Source organism: Lithobates pipiens, unplaced genomic scaffold, assembly GCF_037356315.1.
Source record: "Lithobates pipiens isolate NorthernLeopardFrog02 unplaced genomic scaffold, aLitPip1_a1.2 Scaffold_6, whole genome shotgun sequence".
Taxonomy (NCBI): domain Eukaryota; kingdom Metazoa; phylum Chordata; class Amphibia; order Anura; family Ranidae; genus Lithobates; species Lithobates pipiens.
In genome coordinates, this window is record NW_027507881.1 from 11,712,032 (window position 1) to 11,723,707 (window position 11,676).

The window sequence follows — 11,676 nt, forward strand, 5'->3', positions numbered from 1 at the left end:
TCATATTTCAGAGGCGGTGAGGAGGCACTGCTCCTGCTCACTGGCCACATTAACCCTTAAAATGCAAACCCACCATGGCACAATAGCATGCATTGCATGCTGTGGCAGGGTAGTTATAGCGCGGCCCCGATAAACTTGAATGGGGTGTGTTTGGTGGTAGTATGGCCAGTCGATAGTAACAGGCTGTTTAATTTCCACTACAGCCCAGGAGCAGAGTATCACGCCTGCAGCATGCGCACTGCCCTGAGTGCATCAGTGTAGGTGGGTGGTCAGGGAGCAATAAAACTGTACCTGGTTTTTAGGAGCACCACCCCCCCAATCTATGCGCCCGGCCCCCTAATCTACATGCAGGGCTCCGGACGCATGGATATCAATGGAGTGTTTTTTCTTTTTTTGAAGCACATGATTAGAGCCAGAGGTTTTAATTGGCTTAAAAAAAAGGGTGGGCTCGGGGCGCAGAGGACTGTACCCTGAGCCCACCCAGTTGTGTGACATTAGCAAATTAATATTCGCTATTGTCTTCCTGCTTCTCCTCCCAGCCAATCAGAAAGCGGGTCCTGAGACCCAATTGGCCGGGAGTCCTAAGACTCCCTGGCCAATCGCGTCTCAGGACTTGCTTCCTGTTCACCCGGGAGGAGAAGCAAAGGCAGGGGCTCTTCCCTCTGCAAACTGCAGCAGGTGGAGGGGCAGAGGAGCAGCTTCCAGGAGCCCTACCCTGGATCCAGCACCACCTTCTAAGGTAAGGACATGGCTGGCCGCCTACCCGCCAGACCCATCCAGGTGGGGGGGGGGGAGTTGGGTGCTAGTGCGAGTAAGGGGGCCAGGGGCAGCTTCCAGGAGCCCGAACCAACTCTGATCATGGCCCACAGTCCGATCGCCACCTTCCTGTCTGTCTCCCGTGGGAGGGGGTGGTAGCATACCTCCCAAATGTCCCTGATTTCGAGGGACTGTCCCTGATTTCGAGTGATGTCCCTCTATCCCCCTCATTTGTCCCTCATTTTGGTCTGATCCATATAGTTGTAAGTAAAATGCACTTTTTATCTTTCAGTGCTAAACCTTTCATCCAAATTTTACATTTTAAAAGCCAATATAAAGGAATAGTAGTGGTAAAAAAAAAGCACTTGTGCATTTAATTAACTTTTTTTGGTTAATTCTCCTTTAAGGGGGTGTGGCCGGGGGCGTGTCCTATGCCTACATACGTTTGTTAGTAGGTGTCCCTCATTCCCATCTCAAAATATTGGGAGGTATGTGTCAGTTGTGTGATTGAGGGGGGCAGATTTGTTTGCTGCCCTCCCCCGCCCCCCAAAATATTGAGCACCAGCTGCCACTGATTTTTTCCTTCATTTTAAAAGCAATCCACTCCCCCCCCCCCCCAGTGATTGTTCCAGGGACTCTGTCCGACCGCCTACGGGGATCAGGAAGGAATTTTTGCCCCACTGGTGCATTTGGCTGCTACTGTCAGGGGGTTTTTCGCCTTCCTCTGGAACAACCATAGGTTAGCCTACCCCTACCTCCGGCCTCCTTTCCATTTTTTACGTTATCCTAGGACGACTATTCCAGATCACAGCCAGACTTCTTTTCTAAGCGGAGACCTCCACCTTAAGTAAAGGCAGCTGGAACAGCCAGCAACCGAATACAACAACTCCTTCCGCATCCATATAGGCATCCCCTGATCAACTTGCGCGCTAATAGCCTCAAGCACGGCGGCAAGTCTGATACCTAGCCCCACCTCAGGATCAATACCCTGATCAGGATCATCATCTTAGGCCCATAGTACCATCAACAGCATCCACAAACCATGTGCTACTTCAAATACTCAGCTGAAGTTCTGCACAGACTAAGGAACATCAACACCACATTGCCATCTTCCATACAAAAAATACTTCAAAGAGAACAACTATTAAAAACCGGACGACAAGCAGCTCCCAACCACAGGAAGACATCTACTCGACCACTACAATTAGATTGCGCCTTGATTAACGCCAGGTCTGCAGTCAAACATAGACTGGAAGTACACGACTTCATCATCGAGAACAATGTAGATTGTCTCTTCATCACCGAAAGCTGGTTAACCTCTGACTGCAACACCATCCTCACCGAATTGGTGCCGGAAAACTACAGGATCCTAACCGAACACCGGATAGGGAAAAAAGGAGGAGGCCTAGCAGTGATCTTTAAAGGTCACCTAGATCTCACTAAACCATCATCTCAGAACCCAGTGTCTTTTATGGAAACCCTGACGCTACATTTTCAACCAACACCCCATGACACCACTCATATTCTACTGTGCTACAGACCACCGGGACCAAAGTCCAATCTTCTTTCACCCCTCACGGAATCCTTTGCAATGCACACCCTAAAATTCAAAAATTTCCTGGCACTCGGAGATTTCAACCTTTGGGCAAACGAGCCTAAAGACCCCATCGCGACTGCCTGCATCAATCAACTAGAAGAACTGGGTCTACAGCAACTGATAAAGACTCCCACGCATGGGTCAGGACACACCCTGGACCTCATTTTCAAACAGAACATCGACGTCAACATATGCGACAACATAACTCTGCCATGGACGGATCACCACGCCATCAAATTCAAAATCACTACCAACATCACCAACGCAAAACGGAAACCTGTAACAACGCACTGGACCAGATCGCATAAAAAACTGTACTCCGAAGCCTTCAAAACCACTCTGTCCAAAAAAATATCTACAATAACCTTAAACCACTCTACAGAGGAAACACTCAACTCCCTGAACAAGGCATTACTGCAATCAGCAGACTCGGTAGCACCAAAACGCAGGGCTCTCATCAGGAAGAAAAATGCTGGATGGTTTAATAGCTCCCTCTCCGTACTAAAGCAAGAACGCAGAAGAGCGGAAAGAACATGGAGAAGAAATCCCACCGAGGAAAACCTATTTAACTACAAAGGTCTGACAGAGAATTATCGGAAAGCAATCTTCAAAGCCAAAAAGGACCACTTCTCACATACAATCTCAACGGCCGCAAACCAACCACGGGAACTGTTTAAACTGGTTAATCAATCAATGAATCCGGTGTGCCTAGAACCCCCAGAAAGCGAATCCCAGGATTACTGTGACAAACTGTCGGATTTTTTCATCGATAAAGTCAAAACCATCAGGGAAACAATTTGTCAGAAGAAAACATCCAACCTCAGCCAGCAAATACATAAAGAGGATGTCCGCACCAACATACCGCAACCGCCAAAATTTTCACTATCCCCAATTACCGTAGACACCGCAAAAAACATCATTAATAAACTGCGTGACAGTACCTCACCTATTGACATCATCCCCACAAAACTACTGAAAGAATGCTCCGACATCGTGGCTCCAACCATAACCCACCTCATAAACCGATCATTCCACGAAGGGATTGTTCCCAGCATCCTCAAACAAGGCATCGTCAAACCTCTACTCAAGAAACCAAACCTGGACCCTCAGGATCCAAACAACCGTAGGCCAATTACAAGCCTCAACACCATTTCTAAGATCATGGAGAAAGCTGTAGTACATCAGCTACAACTTCACCTGGATACTCACAAACTCCTGGACCCGCTGCAATCAGGCTTCCGCCCGGGTCATGGAACAGAAACAGCTCTCCTCAAGATTTGGGATGACGCCCTCGAAGCGGCAGATGACGGAGAGCCGTGTCTCCTCGTACTGCTAGACCTAAGTGCAGCGTTTGATACAGTAGATCACAATACTCTACTCGTCCGCCTCACAGAAGTAGCCGGAGTCCAAGACATAGATCTCCATTGGTTCGCGTCCTTCCTAGGAAATCGGTCACAGACAGTGAAACTAGGAAAATTCCTCTCCGAAACTCGGGCAGTCACCTGCGGAGTCCCTCAAGGCTCTCCGTTGTCACCCGTTCTCTTCAACATTTACATTCGCCCACTCCTTCAAATCATCAGATGCTCAGATCTCTGCTTCCACTCTTACGCTGACGACACGCAACTTTATTTCCGGATCAATGGAAAAAAAGATCACCAACAACAACTTGAAAACTGCCTCAAATCAATAGAGGACTGGATGACCACCAACTCCCTCCAGCTGAACCAATCAAAGACAGAGCTTCTTATCTTACACCCAAATCATAAGCCCGCAACCAAAACCTCCTGGTCTCCACCAACCGTCTTTGGGCAGACTATCTCCCCAAAGACCAAAGCGAAGAGTCTCGGGGTTATTTTAGACGCACAAATGTCAATGGATGCGCAAATAGGAGCAGTAGTCAGTCGATCTCACCATCTGCTGCGCATGCTTCGCAGACTCATCCCTTTTATCCCAAAGAATGACAAAGCAGTGGTAGTTGGAACAATCATTAATTCACGACTGGACTACGCAAACTCGCTTTACATAGGATTACCACAATATCAACTTGCGCGATTACAACTGATCCAAAACACGGCGGCAAGGCTGATAACAGGAAAAAAACCCTGGGAATCCATTTCTCCTTCACTGAGGAGCTTACATTGGCTAACCGTAAAAAATCGGATCACGTTCAAGACCCTTTGCCTCACCCACAAATGCGTGCATAGAGAAGCTCCGCAATACCTAATGGAGAAAATAAATCATTACACACCAAACCGCAGTCTTCGATCAGCCAACAAAAACCTCCTCCTCGTGCCCAAAGCCCGGTATAAATCCAAGGGGGATCGGAGATTCGCTGTCCAAGGGCCTCGGCTATGGAATGCTCTACCAATAAACATCCGCCTGGAAGAAAATCACCTGGCTTTTAGGAAAAAACTCAAGACCTTCCTCTTTTAGCAGATGATCAAAGCTCGCCACAGCGCCTAGAGGCGATTCAGTTCGCATTGTGCGCTATATAAGTATTTCATTCATTCATTCATTCATTAACTCACTTCCTGTCCTAGGGTGCCAACCGTACCGAGCAGCATTGTCACCCCCGTACAGGAAGTGTGTTAGGACTATAAAACTGGGGGAAGATTTACTAAAACTGGAGCACTCAGAATCTGGTGCAGCTGGGCATGGCAGCCAATCAGCTTCAAATTCAGTTTGTTCAATAAGAGCCGGTTCACACAGGGGCAACTCAGATCCGACTTCAGGTCGCCCCTAGTCACCTCAGGTCGCGCTACATGTAAAAATCAATGTAAGTGAATGAGAGCCGTCTTAATGCACACTACTGAAGTCGCTCCGACTTCAGAAAAGGTTCCTGTACTACTTCTATCTGACTTGTAGGCGACTGGTACCCGTTGATTTCAATGGAAGTCGCCTCCAAGTCGGATCTCCGTCTATATGGAGGCCACTCTTACAGAATTATCAGCTCGAGAGAGGGAACTCCACGCCAAATTTATTTTAAAAAATTGGCGTGGGTTCCCCCTCCGGGAGCATACCAGGCCCTTAGGTCTGTTATGGATTTTAAGGGGAACCCCCTACGCCGAAAAAACGGCAGATCCATACCAGACCCTTATCTGAGCACGAAGCCTGGCCGGTCAGGAAGGGGATGGGGACGAGCGAGCACGCCCTCCCCCTCCTGGACCATACCAGGCCGTGTGCCCTCAACATGGGAGGGTTGGTGCTTTGGGGAAGGGGGCGCCCTGCGGCCCCCCCACCCCAAAGCACCTTGTCCCCATGTTGATGAGGACAAGGGCCTCTTCCCAACAACCCTGGCCGTTGGTTGTCGGGGTCTGCGGGCGGGGGGTTAATCGGAATCCAGGAGCCCCCTTTAATAAGGGGGCCCCCAGATCCCAGCCCCCCACCCTATGTGAATGAGTAAGGGGTACATCGTACCCCTACCCATTCACCTGGGGGAAAAAATGTCAATAAAAAAACACTACACAAGTTTTAAAAGTCCTTTATTAAGCAGCTCCGGGGGTCTTCTTCTGACGACTTCTCCGCTCTGTTCGGCCTCTTCTCCCGGTGTCCGGCCTCTTCTCCTGGTGTCCGGCCTCTTCTCCCGGTGTCCAGCGTCTTCTCCCGCTCTCCGGCGTCTTCTCCCGGGCTCCTCCACTGTCTTCTTGCAGCTCTTTTACTAGCGGAGGAGCCCGGTCCCCTCCGCCCTCTGTCCTTCTTCTCTCTTCTTTCTTCTTCCGATGTTGACCCGGCGCTGTCTTCCGCTGTACTGGCTTGTGCGACGTGCGCGGTGACTTATATATGTATGGGGCGTGGTCACCGGATGATGTCACACGGTGACCCCGCCCCTTTATGACGTCACAGTCCTGCGCACGTCGCACAAGCCAGTACAGCGGAAGACAGCGCCGGGTCAACATCGGAAGAAGAAAGAAGAGAGAAGGACAGAGGGCGGAGGAGACCGGGCTCCTCCGCTAGTAAAAGAGCTGCAAGAAGACAGCGGAGGAGCCCGGGAGAAGACGCCGGAGAGCGGGAGAAGAGGCCTGACACCGGGAGAAGAGGCCGAACAGAGCGGAGAAGTCGTCAGAAGACCCCCGACTTCGGAAGAAGACCCCCGGAGCTGCTTAATAAGGGACTTTTGTGAAATTTGTGTTGTGTTTTTTATTGACATTTTTTTCTCCCAGGTGAATGGGTAGGGGTACGATTTACCCCTTACTCATCCACATAGGGTGGGGGGCCGGGATCTGGGGGCCCCCTTATTAAAGGGGGCTCCCGGATTCCGATAAGCCCCCCGCCCGCAGACCCCGACAACCAACGGCCAGGGTTGTCGGGAAGAGGACCTTGTCCTCATCAACATGGGGACAAGGTGCTTTGGGGTGGGGGGGCCGCAGGGCACCCCCCTTCCCCAAAGTACCAACCCCCCCATGTTGAGGGCACGCGGCCTGGTACGGTCCAGGAGGGGGGGGGGGGCGGTCGCTCGTCCCCACCCTCTTCCTGACCGGCCAGGCTTCGTGCTCGGAAAAGGGTCTGGTATGGATCTGGGGGGATCCCCACGCCATTTTTTTCGGCGTACGGGGTTCCCCTTAAAATCCATACCAGACCTAAGGGCCTGGTATGCTCCCGGAGGGGGAACCCACGCCAAATTTTTAAAATAAATTTGCCGTGGAGTTCCCTCTCAAGAGCTGATAATTCTGTGAGAGTCGCCTCCATATAGATGGAGACCCGACTTGGAGGCGACTTCCATTGAAATCAACGGGTACCAGTCGCCTACAAGTCAGATACAAGTAGTACAGGAACCTTTTCTGAAGTCGGAGCGACTTCAGTAGTGTGCATTAAGACGGCTCTCATTCACTTACATTGATTTTTACATGTAGCGCGACCTAAGGCGACTAGGGGCGACCTGAAGTCGGATCTGAGTTTCCCCTGTGTGAACCGGTGTTCTGCCCAATTGAGTCCGACCATCGATATGTGTCCGTTCCGTACTGCGCATGCGCAGTACGGAGCAGACGAAGCTTCGGAAAATCTCCGAAGCTGAACGGCGCCTGCGCCGTGAGTGGAGGAGGTAGCCCCACTATCCAAGCGGACATAGGGTTTAGAATTTTAGAGGGCCCCTCGCGGGCGAGCTTCGCTCGCCATGCTTCGGGCTCGGCCTCGCTGCGCTCGGCCTCGCTTCGCTCGGCTCTTTTTTATTCTAACTCTATGTCCACTTGGATAGTGGGGATAGAACCTGGACTCACGGCGCAGGCGCCGTTCGTCCTCGGCAATTTTCGGAATCTGTGCTCCTGTGTACTGCGCATGCGCAGTACGCAGAGGACAGCATCTGATGGAGGACCCTATTTTACAAGACACCGGCTCTTAGGCTTTGACAACAAAACCCGGAAGCTAACTGATAACAGTCCAGAGACAGAAAGTGCTGGACTTTATCGGCTTACAAGATTTATGGTTGGATGAACAGCTATTTGTTTGCGCTTGTTGGACTGATATAACCAGTTCAGGAATTTTTTTTATTTATTTAATTTTTTGCTATTCAGCACTGCGCTACTTTGACTTGTAATTGTACAGTCATGCGACACTGTACCCAAATAACACTTATATATTTTTGTTCACACAAATAGAGCTTTCTTTTGGTGGTATTTGATCACCACTGCATTTTGAATTATTTTTATTTTTTTGCTAAATAAATGAAAAAAGACCGATCATTTTTACTTTCTGCTATAAAACATACAGTGCCTTGAAAAAGTATTCATACCCCTTCAAATTTTTCACATTTTGTCATGTTACAACCAAAATTTTATTTTATTGGGATTTTATGTAATAGACCAACACAAAGCGGCACATAATTTTGAAGTGGAAAATTGTAAATAGTTTTCAACATTTTTTTACAAATAAATATGTGAAAAGTGTGGGGGGACATTTGTATAGCGCCCCCCGGAGTCAATACTTTGTAGAACCTCCTTTCACTGCAATTACAGCTGCAAGTCTTTTTGGGTATGTCTCTACCAGATTTGCACATCTAGAGAGGACATTTCTGCCCATTCTTCTCTGCAAAATATCTCAAGCTCTGTCAGATTGGATGCAGTGTCTGTGAACAGCAATTTTCAAGTCTTTCCACAGATTCTCAATTGGATTTAGGTCTGGACTGTGACTGGGCCATTCTAACACATGAATATGCTTTGATCTAAACCATTCCATTGTAGCTCTGGCTGTATGTTTAGGGTCATTGTTCTGCTGGAAGGTGAACCTCCACCCCGGTCTCAAGTCTTTTTCAGACAGGTTGTCTTCTAAGATTGTCCTGTATTTGGCTCCATTCATCTTCCCACCAACTCTGACCAGTTTCCTTGTCCCTGCTGAAGAAAAGCATCCCCACCACATGATTCTGCCACCACCATGGGGATGGTGTGTTCAGGGTGATGTGCAGTGTTAAATTTCTGCCACACATAGCGTTTTGCTTTTAGGTAAAAAATGTCAATTTTGGTCTCATTTGACCAGAGCACCTTCTTCCACATGTTTGCTGTGTCCCCCACATGGCTTCTCACAAACTACAAACAGGACTTCCTATGGCTTTCTTTCACCAATGGCTTCTATTAAGGCAAGATTTGTGGAATACATGACTTATGTCCGGTCGTGTGTACCGTGTACACATGACCAGACTTTCCAGCAGGCTAGGTCCAACAGTCTTCCTGAAGGACTTTCGGCGGAGTTCCAACTGACTTTCCGAATGAACGGACTTGGCCACACACAATCACACCAAAGTCCGACGGATTCAACCGCGATGACGTACGACCGGACTAGAATAAGGAAGTTCATAGCCAGTAGCCAATAGCTGCCCTAGCATCGGTTTTCGTCTGTCGGACTAGCATACAGACGAGCGGATTTCTCCATAGGAACTGGGTCCGGCAGAGTTCCGGAAGAAAAATTTGAAACAAGTTCTATTTCTAAAGTCTGTCAGATTTTTGGACAGCAAAGGTCCAATGGAGTCCACATAAGATTGAATTGTCTGACGTATTCGTTCCGTCGGACCTTTGCTGTCGAAAAGTCCGGACATGTGTACACTGCATAATAGTTGTCCTGTGGATAGATTCTCCCACCTGAGCTGTGGATCTCTGCAGCTCCTCCAGAATTTCCATGGGCCTCTTGGCTGCTTCTCTGATGAATGCTCTCCTTGCCCGGCCGGTCAGTTTAGGTGGACGGCCATGTCTTGGTAGGTTTGCAGTTGTGCCATACTCTTTCCATTTTCGGATGATGGATTGAACAGAGCTCCGTGAGATGTTCAAAGTTTGGGATATTTTATTATAACCTAACCCTGCTTTAAACTTCTCCACAACTTTATCCCTGACCTGTCTGGTGTATTCCTTGGCCTTCATGAGGCTTTTTGTTCACTAAGGTTCTCTAACAAACCTCAGAGGGCTTCACAGAACAGCTGTATATATACTGAGATTAAATTACACACAGGTGGACTCTATTTACTAATTAGGTGACTTCTAAGGGCAATCAGTTCCACTAGATTTTAGTTAGGGGGTATCAGGAGTAAAGGGGGCTGAATACAAATGCACGCCACACTTTTCACATATTTATTTGTAAAAAAAAAACACCATTTATCATTTTCCTTCCACTTCACAATTATGTGCCACTTTGTGTTGGTCTATCACATAAAATCCCAATAAAATACATTTATGTTTTTGGTTGTAACATGACAAAAATATTGAACATTTCAAGGGGTATGAATACTTTTTCAAGCCACTGTATCCAAAAAAAATGTCTTTCCTGTTTAATGTTGCCCCTGCGTGGGCAAGCCATGGATTGTTATGATTCCTCCTCCTGGGCCCCTCTGTTCACCTCATGGGGCCTGGGAAAATGTAATTATATACCCCCCCAAAGCAAGTAGGAACGGTGGTTTAGTTTAGCAACAAGGGCTAGTGGTCATTTTTTTTCATAGGCAGAAATGAACTATAAAGCTGCCTGGGCCCCCCTGTTGAGCTGATGGGGCCGGGGCCAGGGGCCCAGTACAACATGACCAGTTGTACTGCCTTGTACTGCCTTATCAGCGGCCCTGCCAAAGGAAACAACTTCTATGGAGGATGGGCAGAGCCGGCACTACCATAAGGTGGCTTAAGCAGCTGCCTTTAGGGTGCCAGGATAGGCGGGCGGTAAAACCTGAATCCCCAGCCGCTTGCTGGGGATTTGGATTCTTACAGTGCTGCAGACATGTTTTTTTTCTGCACACTTCCAGCCGCTATAGGGACCGGCAGTGTGTGTACTTTAGAATAAAGAGATGGAGCTACCACCGCTCCAGGTAGGTCTGCTGAAACAAAAAGGTTTTTCCTCCAGGAAATGAAGAGCCCCAGTTGCCGGCTAATGCATATAGCAAATCAAGGTGAGTATAAATTTGTGGACAGCCGCACTCCAAATTAAATTTCTCATGCCTTTATTAGAACATCAGGATCACACTGTACATGTCCCAGCACAGTAATACAGAACCAAAAACAGCTGACGCGTTTCACACTAAACGTAGTGCTTACTCATAGCTCTCTGAAACGCGTCAGCTGTTTCTGATTCTGTATTACTGTGCTGTGACATGTACAGTGTGATCCTGATGTTCTAATAAAGGCATGAGAAATTTCATTTGGAGTGTGGCTGTCCAGAATTTTCTACTCACCTTGATTTGTCTGCTTTTATGTGGAAGTAATACAATCAGCGGTGACCCCGCCTATCACTTCCACCACCACTGTAATGTTACGCTTTCCCTAGGCTACCGCCCCCCACCACGCAACCTCCCGCCATGTTCACTGGGCTCCACTGTTCCATCTGCAGGCCCAGTAGTCTCATGACGGGTGTTGCTAATAAGGGCAGCGAGAGCTCAGAGGACTTCTGTCCGCTCAGCCTCCTTCCTGTGCACAGACCGGGAAGTGACGTGTGTGCGACGTCACTTCCTGCACTGGAGCTGTCATTCTCCTGCTGGGGGAAGCAGCTGATGGAGCACAGTCTGTGTTCCATCAGCTGCAGAGGATTAGAGAGGAGACATCCAGGGTCTAATAGACCCTGCGTGTCTCCATAAAGAGAAGCTGTCACCTACTGTATATGCTATCACATAGAGGGCTATTGATCCTTTATGTCAGTGGTCATCAGCCCTGTCCTCAGTTTACCAAAAAAAAAAAAAAAGCAGGTAATAAATTGCATTTATGTGCCCAGAAAATAACTTTATTATATTTTTACTGACAATCAGTTGTGCTTATGTTGTGTAACATAAAAAAATTAGAACTACCAACATTATTCTCTAGGACAGGGATATGCAATTAGCGGACCTCCAGCTGTTGCAAAACTACAAGTCCCATCATGCCTCTGCCTTT